The sequence below is a fragment of the Diabrotica virgifera genome, chromosome 5 (assembly GCF_917563875.1).
Source record: "Diabrotica virgifera virgifera chromosome 5, PGI_DIABVI_V3a".
Lineage (NCBI taxonomy): Eukaryota > Metazoa > Arthropoda > Insecta > Coleoptera > Chrysomelidae > Diabrotica > Diabrotica virgifera.
In genome coordinates, this window is record NC_065447.1 from 162,883,195 (window position 1) to 162,902,177 (window position 18,983).

Here is an 18,983-nt window from a genome sequence, read left to right on the forward strand (position 1 = left end):
GTTTTCATATGATATTTTTTGACATGTTTTGTAGTAAATTCAACTATCTATTTACTACAAAACATCTCAAAATTTAAATGTGAAAACAGGAGATGATCTAAAAATAGTTTTTCGTCTCCTACAAAATTCATGAAAAAGCAGAAAAAGCATTGTCACATCACCGATGATATACCAGAAGTATATGTGGCCATACCAAATAATACATCCTTGATAAATATAAACATTTTTATTGCACAAAATCTTGTCATATATTTTTTTCCATAATCATCACTACGATGATGATTTATTGTATTTAATTGTACATTACAATAATTACCATCTGGTCATAACTGACCAATGAGCAATTTTAATTTAACCTAAATTACTACTGTTCCTTAAAATGAAGAGCTTACCCCATAGCGTCTCTTATCTAATCTAACAAGATCGTGCACTATTATAAAATACACAAGCACTATGCGCTGCATTTCACTATCACCTATCACTCAAACTAGTTCAAAAGGCTTTATCCTCTTCAATCTTCTAGTTTGCCCAGTAGTATCGAGGAGCTGGATTTCCTCAATTTTTTCGTACTTATGGAGTTGCTGCTCGTGACTTCCTGCCATCTTCTTGATGATTATATCCAGGTTCCATTTCTAGGTCCTTATGGAGATCACTGTTTGTCACATAACAAGGATCATCTACAATATTTCTTAGTATTTTGTTCTGGAATCTTTGTATAATTTTTATATTACTTGGTCTAGTAAGTACACCCATAGTGGGCATCCATAAGTCCATACAGGTCTTAATATTTCTTTATAAAGTAATAACTTATTATGAGCCGACAATGTGGAGTTTCTTCCAACTAGCCAATACACTTTTTACATATTATCTTTCTTTTGCCTTTTATAGCCACAAGGCTAGGTATACGTTTCCTTCCTGGTTTTTTTGTAGATCACTTTCAACTGATTCTAAAAAAAAAATAAAATGGATGGTAATTTTTCTATTTTTTACAATTAAACATCAAAAGAAATAGGTACTGTTTACAGGTAATAATATGCATAAATAATTCGTTTCATAAAGAATAAAGAAAATTGAAAACGGATTTTATAATACTTACATAATTTTTTAAACAAAAGAGATCCCGCCAGAGCAAAATTAACATACAAAACAGCAAAAAAAAGCCACTATATAATTCTAATTTTCATTTTCCATCCAATCATAAATTTTTAGGTTATCATGAAATGTGAAAATGTGATGACCACGCGGCACGCCGGCACGCGACCCTATTTACATAGAATACGCGCGGCAAATTTGAAACTGAACGCAAATTAAATAGTAAATGGCCTCACTTAAAATATAGGACATTGGTAGTATGTTCATAGAATGTCTTGTGTTAACACTCCACCAATAATTCAATCAGATGTTCACCGAATGTTCCTTGAATGTCCAGGACATTCAAACATTAATAGAACTTTGATAGTACATTAATGGAATATTTTGTGTTGTTAGGGATGTTGAGCGATGTTCTATATTTTTCACTTACTGCAGTCACGTTATTAAGCAGTATCTGTTGTAGGTCTTTACGTGATGCGACTAAAAAACTGGCATTAGAGTTAATGCCTACATAAAACATGCGGAAGATATATGGCAACGATAATGTGAAAAGGAACTAACAATTTGGTAGATAAGAAATTTCAGATGTTTCATAATTTACAGGAACGCACTATGAATGCTGATCTAACATGAATATTTTTTGTTACTACTTTTTATCAATATAGTCGAACCCGCTTATTGGAATACCGGTTGTAGCAATATCCCAGTTTAAGGATTTGAAATTTAAGGTCCCGAACCGTTTCTACCAGCCACCATATCCCGGTTATAGGAATATTCCAATATTCCAATAAGCGGGTTTGACTGTACTTAATATCAATTTATATTTATCTTCTCACAGTACAGAAGTTAGCTTTTCATAAAACTTTTAAAAATTATTTTATTCAAAACGTTCATAATGACTCCAGGCTGTTTATGTATTTCAAAACTGATAATAAAATGGTTTATTAAATATTCTTTTATATTTCGTTGCATAGCAACTAACACAGTTTTAAAGTTCAAAAATTTATTCGAAATCACCTATAAAAGTTAAAATTGAAACTTATCTTGAAAATGTAGTCAACAATCTTTTATAAAAATTTAATAAATTTTAATTTTTATGCATTGTCACTTTATGCTCTTTAATATAATAAACACTTAAAAACATAAAATATTAAAATTAAGCTTTAAGATTTTGCACTAGAATAATACAACCTATTAGACCGGGAGATATTGTACAGAAGTTCAGCCACGATTTTCTCGAATTCGTGAAAAATTCCACGATGTTCTGAGTCATACCATTTTGCATATGTTTCAAGAATCTTAATAGAAGTCTATTTACAAAGGGGCAGTATGGTTTTATAGTTATTTCGTATACAGGGTGGGGCATTTGTGTGACAAAGTCCAATTACTCGTTTGTCGTAAGAGATCCGAAAAAAAGTTATTTAGGTAAAACGTGGGGCAAAAAGGGGATAATAATTTAAAAATATTTTCTAATATATAGGGCTACCCGTATTGACAGGGCGACACAAACATAATTTTTTTAATGGAACACCCTGTATATAATTTTAAGATTCCTAAGATAATTTTAAGACAATTTAACACAATTCACTTAATCCAAAAATGTTTCCTAAGGGAGCTAGAGCTCTTTGAAGATGGCGCCTGGTTATTATTTTTTTTTATATCCCCAGAACGCTTCCATTTCGATAGACAAAAACTGGTCCGCCTTTTTATCTTACAGAGATAAATCGATTCCATCAATTGCGAATCTCTAGTACCGGTCATAGGAGTCGTTTTGGGTAGGACAACCGTTATTTTATCGCATAACTTTTTTGTCTTTAACTTTTAAGCATTTTTGACACTATATTATTAAATTGTGAGGTATTCTAGTACTAAAAGGTACTCTTGCTTTAAGTCGGTAGGATGCACCGTTTTCTAGAAAAATCAATTTTAAAATTCTTCGTATTTCGAATTTAGGAAAAATTAAAAAAAAAATAAAAAAACGGTGTATTTATCGACTGAAAGCAAGAGTAACTTTTAGTACTAGAATACCTCATAATTTAATACTCTACTGTCAAAAATGCTTAAAAATTAATAGCCTAATAAAATAAAAAGAAGTCAATATGTAAATTCGTACAGGTTAAAACTTTTATATCAAAGTTTAGGTGGGTACAAAAGATATTTTCAAGAAAGTATCCAAATCAAACAGGGGGATCATTGTTTAAATAATTAAAAAGGGGTCATTTTTGCAAAAAAATTACTTTTTTAACTGCTGAGGTCATTCAATTACTAATGAAGGTCTGTGGGACTTTTTTCTGCAAAGTTAAAGGGTAAATCTTTCACATAAGACCTACTAAATTAAATTCGACCCCCTATTTACTTAAATAATTATACATAAATCTTTAAAAACAAATTTGCAAAAAATTATTTTTAGCGTTTTAAATAAGCACTATAAAATACATTATTTTACAGACTAAGTTGGGCCATGTTACCAGTATTAAGCAAAGAAAAATTGGTCAAAAAATATTTAAGAGTTTTTGAGATATTGAATTTTTTTATTAAATGTTACTCTATTTTCAATTGCAAAAACGCGGTTGTTGCCAAAGAAATATTCAGCTGTATTAAATCTTATTATTTTTATTTTTATGTATGTTTTCGATAAATGTATTGATAAATTCAAATTTCAATTAAACTTCCCCCTAAAATGGCATTTGAAAATTATTCAAATTTGTTTATAATTTGTTTTTTTAATAACATCGCGGGGATTTAGTATTTTGAAATACCGTTTCGATAATTGGGTTCCTGGGAATTTTTTACTAATTAACAAAATTTTTTTGTCGTTTTTTCTTCTTTTTTTTCGTGAAGTTATATTACTACGGGCCCTTTTAGGCTTAAATTTTATTAAAAATGTCGAATCTCTGAGTTGTAGATTCTAGACCTAAAAATATTAAGATTTAACTAAAATCTCTTAAATAAAATGTTGCTATTTACTGAGATACAGGGTGTTTTATTTAAAAATTTAAAAATTATTGTTACCAAGTACTTTAAAACTATTTGACGTATCCTTATCATACTTGGCAGAAAGTGTGCCTATTATACACCCTACTAAATTGTGAATAATAAACGTTTCTAGCTAGTGCCAGAGGCGTACGACAGGGGATAGTGAATGATTGACCCTTCCCAAATTCTACGCCACTGAGTGAATTACTATTGTAGAGAAATTTTTCGATTCTCCAATACTTTGTATGTAAATAACTTTATTGGTATCGATAAAGTCATCAGTTTGAGAGATATTGGAAGTTTAAAATGAATGAATGAATGAATCAAAATAACTATGCCGTTTCATTTTTAACGTCCAATATCTCGAAAACTAATGACTTAATCGTTACCAGTAAAGAGTATATTATTTACATAGAAAGTATTGGAGAATCGAAAAATTTCGCTAAAATAGTAATTCCCTCAGTGGCGTAGAATTTGGGAAGGATCTACCATTAACTGACCCCTGTCGTACGCCTCTGGTGGCAGATAGAAACTTTTATTTATCACAATTTAGTAGACTGTATAGTACCCACACTTTCTGCCAAGTATGATAAGGATACGTCAAATAGTTTAAAAGTATTTGGTAAAAATAATTTTTAAATTTTTAAATAAAACACCCTGTAACTCAGTAAGTAGCCACATTTTATTTAAGTGATTTTAGACCAATCTCAATATTTTTAGGTCTAGAATCTACAACTTAAAGATTCGACATTCTTAATGAAACTTAACCCAAAAAGGGCCCGTAGTAATATAATGCCAAGAAAAAAAAGAAGAGGAAAAAAAGACAAAAAAATTTTTTAATTAGTGAAAAATTCCCAGTAATCCAATTATCGAAACGGCATTTCAAAATATTTAATCCCCGCGACGTTATTAAAAAAAACAAATTATAATCAAATTTGGGGGAATTTTAGGGGGAAGTTTAATTGAAATTTGAGTTTATCAATACATTTATCGAAAACATACATAAAAATAAAAATAATAAGATTTAATACAGCTGAATATTTCTTTGGCAAGAACCGCGTTTTTGCAATTGAAAATAGAGTAACATTTAATAAAAAAATTCAATATCTCAAAAAATATTAAATATTTTGGACCAATTTTTTTTATGAATACTGATAATATAGCGTAACTTGGTCTGTAAAATAAGATATTTTATAGTGCTTATTTAAAACGGTAAAAATATTTTTTTGCAAATTTGTTTTTAAAGTTTTATGTATAATTATTTAAATAAATAGGGGGTCAAATTTAATTTAGTAAGTCTTATGTGAAATATTTACCCTTCAACTTTACAGAACACAATCCTATAGACCTTCATTAATAATTGAATGACCTCAGCAGTTAAAAAAGTAATTTTTTTTGCAAAAATGACCCCTTTTTAATTATTTAAACAATGATCCCCTTGTATGATTTGGATACTTTCTTGAAAATATCTTTTGTACCCACCTAAACTTTAATATAAAATTTGTTTCAACCTGTACGAATTTACATTTTGATTTACATGTAGTGTAATTTTATTTTACTAGACTATAAAGCAAGTTATGAGATTTCGTTGATCTACCCAAGACGGACACCTATGACTTATACTAGAAATTCACAATTGATAAAATCGATTCATCTCTGGAAGAGAAATAAACGTACCCGTTTTCGTTTTTCTAAATAGCTTTTTTTATTTTTTTTTTTCAAATTCAAAAACCGAAAAATTTTTTAAATCGATTTTTCTAGAACATGGTGTATTCTATCGACTTAAAACAAGAGTACCTTTTAGTACAAGAATACCCCATAGTTTAATAATCCAGTGTCAAAAATGCTTAAAAGTGAAACACAGAAAAGTTATGCGATAAAATATCCGTTTCCCTACCCTAAACGGACGCCTATGACCGGTATTAAAAATTGACAATTGATGGAATCGATGTATCTTTGGAAGATACATAGGTGTACCAATTCTCGTTTTTCTAAATAGAAGTATACAATACGCCATCTTTAAAGAGCTCTTAGGAAGTATATTCGGACTAGGTGAATTCAGTTAAATTTTCTTAAAATTATCGGAGGAATCTCCGGGCTTCGTTAGTTAGAAGAGTTTCTGGACACCCTGTATAATAGCTACAATCCCTACTATAACCAATTAATTGTAAAATTATTGATTTCCTTCCTATTACCATTGTTTATATTACTTTTATTACGTTTACTTAGATACAAATATGACCTAATCGATTAAAATAAAGATCTTAAAGTTTGGTATCAGATTTGAAAGGTGTGTAACAATCCGAGACATTACTCAGGAAAATAATATTTAATACCGTGTGATTATTTTAACGATATAAAAATTAATTTTTATGTATTAAATATCTTTGCGATTATCCTGCTACGTTGTAAACGGTTTTGGATTAGTGTTTTTAAGCATACTTGACATGCCATGACTCAGAAAATTGTGGTGATATGAATATGTTTGTATAACAACCTGCAATAATGTTACAGACTTAAAATTTTATTTTTATATACGAAATAACTACACAACCATCCTGCCTCTTTGTAAATAGCTTTACATTAACATTCTTGAGATATGTGCAAAATGGCATGACTCAGAAAATCGTGTAATTTTCCACGAATTTTCTTAAACATTTTTTAACTATGTATAGGAAAAAAAGGTGTAACTAAACATCCTGCCATTTTGAATAATGTCTACTTAAATTATTTATTTTATAATTAAATTTATTTTATGACTCAGAAAATCACGGAGTCAGGGTGAAAATTTTCCACAGAATTTTAAAAGGGACAAGTGCAGTTAAACATTAGGAGACGTCATGCCAACATTTTTTTCGATCATTTTCAAATAATTATGTTTAATTTATTAAGTTGGCAGGACTCAGAATATTATGAAAATTTTATTATTTTCATTACATGTTTGTATATCTATATACTCCCTTAGTACTTTTGCAACCCTCCTGCCCAAAAAATTTTCTTCATAAAATTGATAGTATCTTGTCATTCTATGGATATGGCAGGACTCAGAAATTCATTGCAACTCGTCATTTTTTCCTCACGGAAAATCAAATTTTCACAGGAAAATGTCGCAGGAAACCCGTGGATTTTTCCACAAATTGTAAGTACTTTTTCTAACCTTCCAGTATTGCAAAGGGCAGGACTTAGAAAATCGTGGTTGAAGTTCTGTTAATATCTCCCGGTTTATATGCAAAATGATAATATTATCAATGAATGGGAAACAATGACGATATGATGCAATCGTAAATTTAATATTGGATCTATTTATATTACACATAAAAAAATACTCAAGATTTTATATCATTTCATGCGATCACAAATTTTTAATATGCTTAGAAAAACACGTCGAATGGAAAGATTCGTAATAGTCTTGAATGAAATCCATACCAAAAAAAACTAGTGAAGCTGCCCCGATCTTAAAATCCTTTCCAGCCCAAAATACTTTTGGGTTTCGAAGTTTCAAATTCATTTGTGACTAGCGCTTACTGATAGAACTGTCAAATAAATCAATGTTGCGTCAAATAAATCAATGCAGTGTCAAATAAAGCTCAATGCTGCGTCAAATAAATCAATGACATAGAACTGTCAAATAAATCAGTGCAACATTGCCATGATCCCAATTAAGATCATCTGACTGGAAAGGATAAACAAATAAATAAAATTAATTGCAAATTCCTCAATAGGGGCCGGAAGTAGTGCATAAAAACTGAGCTATTTGTTACATATCTTTAAAATACATTCAAACTAATATATCTCAAGAGGATGAAGAAAGATGGGAGGAACCTGTTCAATTAGAAGAAGTAATTCGGCTAACTACACCAAAAGAAGTGTATGAAAAAATAAGGGAAAATATTAACCCGAAGAAAGCTCCCGAAGAGCTGTCAAAAAATTTACTAACCTTATTAACGCTACATTCAGATTAAAATATGTACCAATGATATGGAAGATGGTGAAAGTCATTATGATTCCTTAACAAGGAAAACCAGCACATATCAGCTCTGTAATAACAAAGCTGTTTGAGAAACTGCTTTTCAAGAGAATAAAACCAATTATTGAAGCAAAAAATTTGATCCCGACACATCAATTCGGATTTAGAAGTAAGCACTCAACAATCGACCAGGTGCACAGAATCACAAATATTGTCGAAATCGCTATAAGGAAAGAAATTTTGTTCAAGGGGGAAAGGCAGTTTTGTTTTCATTTGATTCAGAGCTGGACCACCATCTACAGATAGCTATTTCTGCATCTTATGCTAACGGCTAACAAGCCTGTCTTTTAAGGGAAACCACCGCGATGCAGTAATTCCACCTTTGAGGTGGAACATATCTCCACATATCTAGTAAAACTAGGAAGACGACGAAAAGACCTAGATGCAAAGTTTACTGTAATAAAAAAAATTGTTCAATTCCTTGAAAGTCTTCCTTGATGCTGCACAGGCTTCTGATAATATCTGGTATGAAGGATTAATACTAATACATATACATTTTATAACACACTTAAAAGTGTTTCACCTATACAGTACTGAAAACTTTTACAGTCATACAATATAAAAGAACACTATTTTAGAATAATTAAGCAAGAAGACTGTTTTCGAACTTAAAAGAAATTAGACCAGGTGTTCCACAAGGTAGTGTATTGGGTCCGGTCCTATACATACCATAGACGTGTAATGTACCTGTACTGGAAGAAAACATAGTTGCCACTTTTGCTGATGATACAGCTATCCAAGCAATATGGAAGAACTAGTGAAGAGGTGACCAACAAAGTCCAAATAGCAGTTAACCAAATCCATAAATGGACACATAAATAGAGAATCAGACTGAATGAAGCTAAATCTGTCCATGCTAATGTCACTAACAAAAAAATTACAATATATACCACTTATAATCAATATGTATTATTATTATTATTATTATAATCAACAATATCCAAGTACTACATGCAGATGCTGTTAAGTATTTGGGTATAACATTAGATGAAAAACTATGCTGAAAGGCTCACGACAAAAAAAAAAGAGAAGAACTAAATATTAGGTACAAAAAAATTTATTAGCTAGTTGGAAGAAACTTCTTATTTTATTGTCGGTGCATCGTAAGTTATTACTTTACAAACAAATATTGAGACCTGTATGGACTTATGGATGCACACTATGGGGGTGTACAAGACCAAGTAATATTACAATAATTTATAAAGATTCCAGAACAAAATAATGAGTAATATTGTAGATGCTCCTTGGAATGTGAACAACAGTGACCTCCATAATGGAAACACAGGAATGGAAACTGTGGATAAAATCATCAAGAAGATGGCAAATCACGAGCAACGACTTCATAAGCATATTGAGACAATCCATCTCCTCGATACTACTGGGCAAACTATAAGATTAAAGAGGACAAAGACTTTTGAACTAGTTTGAGTGATAGGTGTTAGTGAAAAGCAGAACATATAGTGCTTATGCGCGTGTGCATGTTAGATTAGTGCACTATTTTGTTAGTTTAGAGACTCTATGAAGTAAGCTCTTAATTTTAAGGAAGAGTAGTTATTTGCTCATTGGTCATTTATCACCAGATTGTAATTGTAATAATCATCATCGTAGTGATTATTATGGGGAAAAAATTCCTTAATATGATGTATCATAATCAAATTTTTAGTATTATATTGAAGAAGAAGTTGTTAAAAGAAATAAAAAATCAATACAAAAGTATCAAATATATCGAGAATGTGAATAAAATTTGCTACTTATATTGAGGTTGAATTAAGTGATAGACCAAATAATTATATTGTCGGTACAATATCACAATCTTGTCATCTCTCATTATTTATCTGACCGTCATTAAGTAAAATTAAATTTATATGATTAAAAATGAACTATCCTCCGATAAAATTATCAGTAGTAATTGCACAAGAGCTCTGAAATTATTGAATTTTTCCCGAGTGACACTTTGACAGTTTTAATTTCACGAGCCGAAGGCGAGTGAAATTATGTCAAAGTGTCACGAGAGCAAAAATCCTATATTAATTTCAGAGGTCGAGTGCAATTTGTTGCGATTATTTCATGAATAAAACTGTTCAAAACCAAAATTTTATTGTAATTTATTTATGTAAGTACCATTAAACATACAGTTTTTATAAATATTTGACGATTTAAAGTTATCACTTTTATAATTTTTAAAACATTAATTGTCATTAATGTCACTGAATGTATTTTTTCGTAGCAGCGAAGGGCATCTGACGTAATATACTTAACGACTGGAGATTATCAAAAATTATCGATTTACTTCAGATTTCTGTAGCTTTCTATTGGTCAGAATCTCCTATGAATGAAATAATCAGTAGTAATTACACCAAAGTTTTAGTGAAATTATCGAGGGCAAAACAAGTCGATAATTTTTAAGAGTTCGAGTGTAATTTGATAAGATTATTTCATGAATAATACTGTTTTTGAAAATCATTTTAATTAATATTTTATTTATATCATCGCCTGAATATTTGATAACCCTATTCCTATTGTTCTCTTTAACAAGTTGTAAAACATGAATTGTCATTAATGTCACTGAATTTTCATGTTTTCGTAGCAACGAAGGGCATCTGACGTAATACTTGACGACGGGAAATTATCAAAAATTATCAGTAGTAATTGCACAAGAGCTCTGAAATTATTGAATTTTTCCCGAGTGACACTTTGACAGTTTTAATTTCACGAGCCGAAGGCGAGGGAAATTATGTCAAAGTGTCACGAGAGCAAAAATTCTGTATTAATTTCAGAGGTCGAGTGCAATTTGTTGCGATTATTTCATGAATAAAACTGTTCAAAACCAAAATTTTATTGTAAGTTATTTATGTAAGTACCATTAAACACACAGTTTTTATAAATATTTGACGATTGAAAGTCATCACTTTTATAATTTTTAAAACATTAATTGTCATTAATGTCACTGAATGTATTTTTTCGTAGCAACGAAGGGCATCTGATGTAATATACTTAACGACGGGAGATTATCAAAAATTATCGATTTAATTCAGATTTCTGTAGCTTTCTATTGGTCAGAATCTCCTATGAATGAAATAATCGCTGTAATTTTTATTTCTGTAGCTTTCTATTGGTCAGAATCTCTATGAATGAAATAATCTGATAAACACACCTCAAAGGAATGAAGTGTTTCACTTTAAAAACCATAAACCTAAATTATTATCTAGAAATTGTTTTCTTGTGGTATTTTTAGGTTAAATAATATATTTATGGAATTGAGAGTTGAAAACAACATCTATTTAAAAAAAGTGCTTGTAGTCACAATAAAATCAGCCAAAATCAAATACAATAGACCAGCATTTCTATGTTTGATTGACTAGAAGAAAGTATTTATTGACAGAGCCAAACTCAAAGATGTAATATACAGGGTGGTTAATCTTATCCGCCTCGGTCTCTGTTCGGAAAACCACTTGATATTTTAAATAAATTTCTTCACAGAAATATACAAGGCCCTTAATGCTACAATCTAAAAATAATGTGAATTATACAGGGCGCTCCAAAAAAGAGTCGTATATCAAAGTTATATTTTTTCTTATGGAATGCCCTATATCCGATGACATTACTGAGTTGACCTTAAAAAATAAGCTATACTTTCATAAGGGTTCCCTATGCCTAAATACAGGGTGTTTTGATTTATTTCGATTTTTATGAAAATGTAAGGTTTTAGAAAAAAAGTAAATATCTACGAATCTAAGAATCAGTAACAAATTCTTTCTTGGATCTTAATAATAAACTATTTAGCATACTTAAACAGATGCTTACTTCAACAAAATTTTTTACAGGGTGGTCAAAATACGAGATTGTTCTATTAACAAATTCAAGCTGTGATAACTTATTTATTTTAAATGGAATACCCTGTATCTTACTAGTCTATCGCGTAGAAATATACTTAGCTTTCAATTTGTATTAGGGTTTCCTATACCTATCCTTTTACAGGGTGGTCAAAATATTAGATTGTTCTATTAACAAATTCAAGCTGTAATAACTTACTTATTTTAATTGGAACACCCTGTATCTTACTAATCCATTGCGTAGAAAATTTACTTAGCTTTCAATTCTTATTAGGGTTTCCTATACCTATCTCCCTTCTTTTTTTAAATATTTAAAGATTTCCTAATTTGTAAGCTTTAAAAATTAGAATTAAGTACCTATGTCGTGGTTATGTAAAACACATCACCAACACCGGCAATATACTTAAATATCGTGGTCAAGATACTTTCATTAGTAAAATTCACATTTTTATCATTTAATGACACAGAGTGTTCTTACTTTAAATGAAATACTAGATATTCTATTCTTTATAATGGAAGATATTTAAAATCTCTTCAATTCCATGTAAATATTCTCAATACACATGTTATTCTGTAAATATAAATTCCCATGTTATTCTGTAAATACCCATTTTTTATATATTTTTGTACAATAGGCTCGTTTTCGTCATAGTAGCCATTGCATTTAATTGTTTGTAATTGCGATTCAAAGATTCAAACAAAAAGTGGAGTTCTTAAATTTACTTAATAACCGTTGGTTTAAGATATGGAAAATACTTATACGGAATGAAATATAATTTAAATATCTTCCAGAATACGGCATCTAATATAGGGCATGCAGTTTAATATAAATATAATATTCAATGTCACATGTAGGCCAAAATCAACTAAAATAATACACTGTATTACTCTCTTAGAGTAATAAAACTCTGTGTGATTACATGATAACAATGAAAATTTTATTAATGACAGTATCTTGTCTAAGTATATTGCCGGTGTGGTTGATGTGTTGTACATAACCACGACATATTTACTTAATTCTAATTTTTAAAGCTTACAAATTAGGAAATCTTTAAATATTTAACAAATGAAGAGAGATAGGTATAGGAAACCCTAATAAGAATTGAAAGCTAAATAAATTTTCTACGCGACAGACTAGTAAGGAACAGGGTGTTCTATTTAAAATAAGTAAGTTATTAGAGCTTGAATTTGTTAATAGAACAATCTAATATTTTGACCACCCTGTAAAAAGATAGGTATAGGAAACCCTAATACAAATTAAAAGCTAAGTAAATTTTCTACGCGATAGACTCGTAAGATACAGGGTGTCCTATTTAAAATAAGTAAATTATTACAGCTTGAATTTGTTAATAGAACAATCTCATATTTTAACCACCCTGTATGAAACTTTGTTGCAGTAAGTATCTGTTTAAGTATGCTAAATAGTCTATTATTAAGATCCAAGAAAGAATTTTTTACTGATTCTTAGATTCGTAGATATTTATTTTTTTCTAAAACCTTACATTTTTATAAAAATCGAAATAAATCAAAACACCCTGTATTTAGGTATAGGGAACCCTTATGAAAGTATAGCTTATTTTTTAAGTTCAATTCAATGATGTCATCAGATAAGGGTATTCCATAGGAAAAAATATCTTTGATATACCACCCTTTTTTGGAGCACCCTGTATAATTCACATTATTTTTAGATTGTAGTAATAATAGTCCTCTATATTTCTGTGAAGAATTTTTTTTAATATTAAGTGGTTTTCCGTAGAGACACCGAGGCGAATAAGATGAACCACCCTGTATATCTTCTGTAAAATAGAGAAGTCCCCTAGATATCAAAAAAACCATTGAAAGCATCTACCAAAACAACAAAATGGAAGTCAGAATAGATGTACAATTTACAGAACCTATCATAAAACAGAGAGACTCATTGAGTCCTATGCTCTTTAATTTAATTATGGATAAAATAATCAAAAGCGTCACGAAAGAAAGAAGAATGGGAAACAAAGAAGTAAAAATACTGTTATATGAGTAGTCCAAGATATATCCAAGATGAAGATAGTCTGCAAATATTAGTCCACACGTTTAATATAAAAGCAAAAGAATTTAATATGACAATTTCATATCAGAAAACTATAACAGTAGTAATCAGTAAAGAACCAATCAGATGTAAAATAGAAATTGATGGTATCAGAAATAAAATACTTTGGAATTGCATTGCCAAGCTACGGAGACATTGACAAAGAAGTGAGAAATCAGGTACAAAAAGCAAGTAGACTGGCAGGATGTCTTAATAACACTGTACGGCGAAACCGACATCTTAAAACTGACATAAAGCTAAGAATTTATAAAGCCAGTGTACGACCAATAATGACATGCATCATAAACAAGGCTCGATACAGCCACAACACAAAAGACTACTAGAAACAGCAGATATGAGAGTACTGAGAAGAATTACAGGAAATACGCTGAGAGATCGAAAGAGGAGTAACGACATTATAGGAATATGTAATATGAACAAAGGATAGAGAGATAATAGCGGAGTTTCAAAGAATGAATTTGGATAAAATGATAACGGCCGAGACGAAAAAGAAAGGAAACGGTACCGAGAAAATAGGAGAAGTCATTCACTGTTGGAGCGGAATAGACAAGCAAGAAAGGGCAAAAGCAGGAGTTGCAATTATACTAAAAAAGAAATGGGAATATGCCATCGAAAACTGGGAACCAATAAATGAAAGAATAGCCAAACTTAACCTAAAAATATACGGAAAACAAATTATCTTACTAGCGGTATACGGTCCAACAGAAGACAGCTCAATTCAAGAAAAAGAACAATTCATAGAACAACTGCAAGAAGAAACGGAAAAGAGAAAGAAGAATCAAGAAATAACTATTGCCGGTGACCTGAATGGAAGAACGGGAAGAAAAGAAAACAACAGAACAGTAGGTAGATTTGGAGAAGATGTAATAAACGATAACGGAGAGAGAGTGATTTAAATATGCGAAATAAACCATTTAAAGACCACAAACGGATCCTATAAACATAAAGACATACACAAATACACGTGGACACAAGAAACAAGAAAATTGAGGTCTCTTATTGATTATGTTATAGTAAACCAAGAAAGCTCTATAAAAATAAAGGATGTGAGAGTAAAATGAGGCGCAGAATGCGGCACAGATCACAAACTAGTAATCACTCATGGAATTCCCCTTTATATGGACCCAACAGAAACCGACCTTGGGAGATACTGATGAATCTACGACTCCGGCAATACCTGTCAATGTGTGCTCAATAAAAGAAAAGAAATTCAACATAAACTTATTAGAAGAAGACTCCATAAAAGACTTATACAAACGAAGATTGGACCAAAAGCTAGAAGAGTTTAGGTATGAATCATTAGAACAGACTTAAGAACAAATAAAAACCTGCATAAAGACAGCAGCCCTAGAAGCTCTTGGAGAAAAAGACCAAAAATACACCCATCAAAATACAAAATTAAACGAAGACACACTGAAATACATAAAAGAGAAGAAGGAACTCCATATAAAATACCTGAACACAAAAAACTATGAGGACTTGGAACTCTACAGGGAAAAAAATAAAGAAGTAAAAAGAAAAGTAGCAAAAGAAAAAATGAAAGATGGGAAAAAGCATGCACAGAAATAGAACAACACATAGGAGGCACGAGAAATTCAGAGTTATGGAGTATCTTAAAGTCACTCCAAAGAAATAAGACAGAGAAGGTCAAGATCGGTCAAATCAAAGAAAACGAGTATCAAGAATACTATAAAAAATTTCTAACCGAAAGTTGCCCCCAATTCAAAGAAGTAGAAAGAGACGGAATAGAAATCTATACACATGACGACATCGAATTAAGCCTAGCTGGGGTAAAAAGAACGATCAAAACACTAAAGAACAAAAAAGCAGAAGGCCCCGGCGAAATACCAAATGAATTGATAAAGAACGGATCGGAAAAGCTATTCCGCGTGATACGTAATCACGCTCTCTTCAGTGTACAGGTTGGTGATCTGGACAAATCATGGGCTTCATACAAAGTTTGCTTTCAGTGTGTTGAGCTACTGAATCATAAAACATGGAGACGACTGTTATTTCTACTGCTGCGATGTCAAGGGTTTAAATTCAAAAAAAAACTTACAATTTAGTATTCTGATTTACCGTCTGCTAAACAACCTGTTGAGCGATAGAAAAAGCTCTAAATAACAGCAAAATAGATTCCAGGTGCAGGCAACTCTACATAACATCTATAAAACAGCAACTATGACAGTCGAATGGGAAAATAAAACAAACAAAACTAATCCCATAGAAACACGTAGAGGCGTAAGACAAGGAGATGTAATATTCCCAAAACTCCTCAACTTAGCTTTGGAAGACGTCTTTAAAGGATTGGAATGGGAAGACATGGGTATCAACATAAACGGGAAGAATCTCAATCACCTCAGATATTGCGATGATATTGCCCTTATTACAACCAACCAAGAAGAACTAGCCACAATTGACTCAACTAGCACACTCATCAGAGAAGGTAGGATTAAAAATGAACATGAGTAAAACCAAAATCGTGACAAATACAAACAACAGAATAAATATAAATAATGTCAACACTGAGGTTGTTGACGAATATATATACCATTCTTCACACCATCCAACAGCAATCATTAGATAAAAGTTCAAACGAAATAACCGATGAAGAATAAATCAATTCTTATATAGACCAACTTCAACAGTTTATCCAAGCTAAACTAAATGACGTAGTGAGAGATTTGGGCCTTGTGAGAAGGATGCTGAACAAATCTTAGGATCACGACTAAGAAATAAAGAATTGTTGGGCACAGGAACCACATTTTCATCTTACACGCATCGTGAAAAAGAGTTCGCGGAATGTTTCTCTTAAGAGGACTCACTGGTGTATTGTATATATATATATATAATATGGTACTGGTATATTGTATGTATATAATAATATTCCTGGAGTACTCATGAAAACTGGAATCTGACAATTACGATTCCACATCATGGCGTTTATTTATTGCTTCTTCTGAAAGAAAAGTGAAGGGTGTCTTGTTCCACAATAGTAATACTTTTGCCTCGGTGCCTGTTGTTTACTCCATGCACCTCAAAGAAACATATAAGAGCTGATGCTAAATAAAATAAAGTATAGCGAATATTGTTGGCAACTCTGTGGAGACCTCAAAATAATATCTATGATTCTCGGTCAGCAGCCTGGATTCACAAAGTATCCATATTTTTTGTACGAGTGGAACATTCGAGCACGAAATTTACAGTACGTTAAAAAATGGCCACTCAGAGAAAGACTTGTACTTGGACAAAAAAGTACCTTAGTTGATCCAAAATTAGTTTCCTTTTACATCCCTTCACATAAAGTTCGGATTGATGAAGTCGTTTGTAAATGCTTTAAAGATTTAAATGAAAAAGATGATTGCTTTAAATATACATGCGAGAAATTTCCTGCACTATGAGGGATGAGTTGCTTCATAGAAATAATAGACGGTGTCCCTATAAACAAGTCTCCAAACTACAAAGAAATTGTACCAACATGGTCAAAAGTTATGAAAAATGGGATGAAATATGAGCGTTAAACTTCATGTTCTGGATCCCCATATTGACTATTTTCCCGAAAATCTTGGAGCTGTCAGCGAGGAACAGAGAGTGACATAAAGAAAATGGAGCGACGTGACAAAGAAAAGACGGGATATTAGAATGATATCTGATTACTGCTGGACCGTGAAGAAGGACTCGCTTACAAAAATCCACAAAAATAAAACTACAAACCGCAGCTTTCAAGAAAAAGGGAGCGATTTTATTAAAAAGAAAACAACGATTGTCACGTAGATCATACAGTATCTATTGTTTTTTATGAACAACTCAATTTTACAGTGTAATGTTCTTTTACGTGTAGTTTCAATAAATTTTCTATGTATTTTTGGTAGTTTTTATGAAAAATTTTGAACACATTTTCCCTGAAAACCTAATGTGCTAGAAAAAATCTTAGTACAGATTCGTGATGTCTCACTAATCATAGTACTCCTATTAAATTTGAAACAGTTTTTTTTTTTATAAAAATAAGTTATGTCTGTGTAGTTCAATGTTTGGTAATCCATCGAAGATAAAAATTTTAATAAAGCTATTTCTTAATCAAGTCAAAGAAATTAGGAAGAATTTAAAAAGTTGTGACTGGGCAAAAGCCTGTGCAAAAAAAAAGTCAAAGAAATGAATAGAAAAATCGGGAACTGTGTGCCCTGGTTTTACTCAAGGTACTCATTTTTATTCAGGTTGAGTCGACCTGGGGCGTATTTCCGTTTACGTGTTCATTTCAAGACAGTGCAGTTTTGAAATAAACACCGAAACGGTAATACATATTTAATTCCAAAAAGGTGTTGATTTGACAGAGCCAACCTCCGAAATGTGCACGGGTTTGTACCGAAACATGTGTCGTTGGAATGCTACAAACAAGTGTGTAGAACTAGGTCTATTCGTTGCAAGTTGCTGTTCATCAACTTGGATTTGAGGGTTGTTTTGTGTACTTTAATCAATTTAAACGTGATGGAGCAGTTTAAAAGTGATTTTACTAATATCTCGCAAGATTTTAAAATTCTGTTGTTTGCACAAAACTCATTTAAAGAAAACAGTAATTATACGTGCAAAGTGTAGTGTTCGTTATCTTATACCGGTAACTACGATTAAAGTGGATTTGTGCTTATATTATTAACAAATTTTCTGCAGAAACCAAAATCAATTGGATAATGAAGAGGCCCTATCCTAAACCTATGCGATTTGAGTTTCGCAAGATATATGTCTGTCACAGTGCCAGATTTACCACTACGCCGACTAGGCCGCGGCCTAGGGCGGCAAGCAAAAGGGGGCCGCAGCGTTTTATAAAAAAAAATTTTTAGGAGGACGCATTTAGTCTGAGAGACAACTTTGATTCCTATGAAAAAAGAGGAAAAGAGTTGTCTAAAAGTGAAACATATATTCTTGAAATAAAAAGACGCCCTAAAAGAAAAGCTCTCCCTGCCAAAAACAA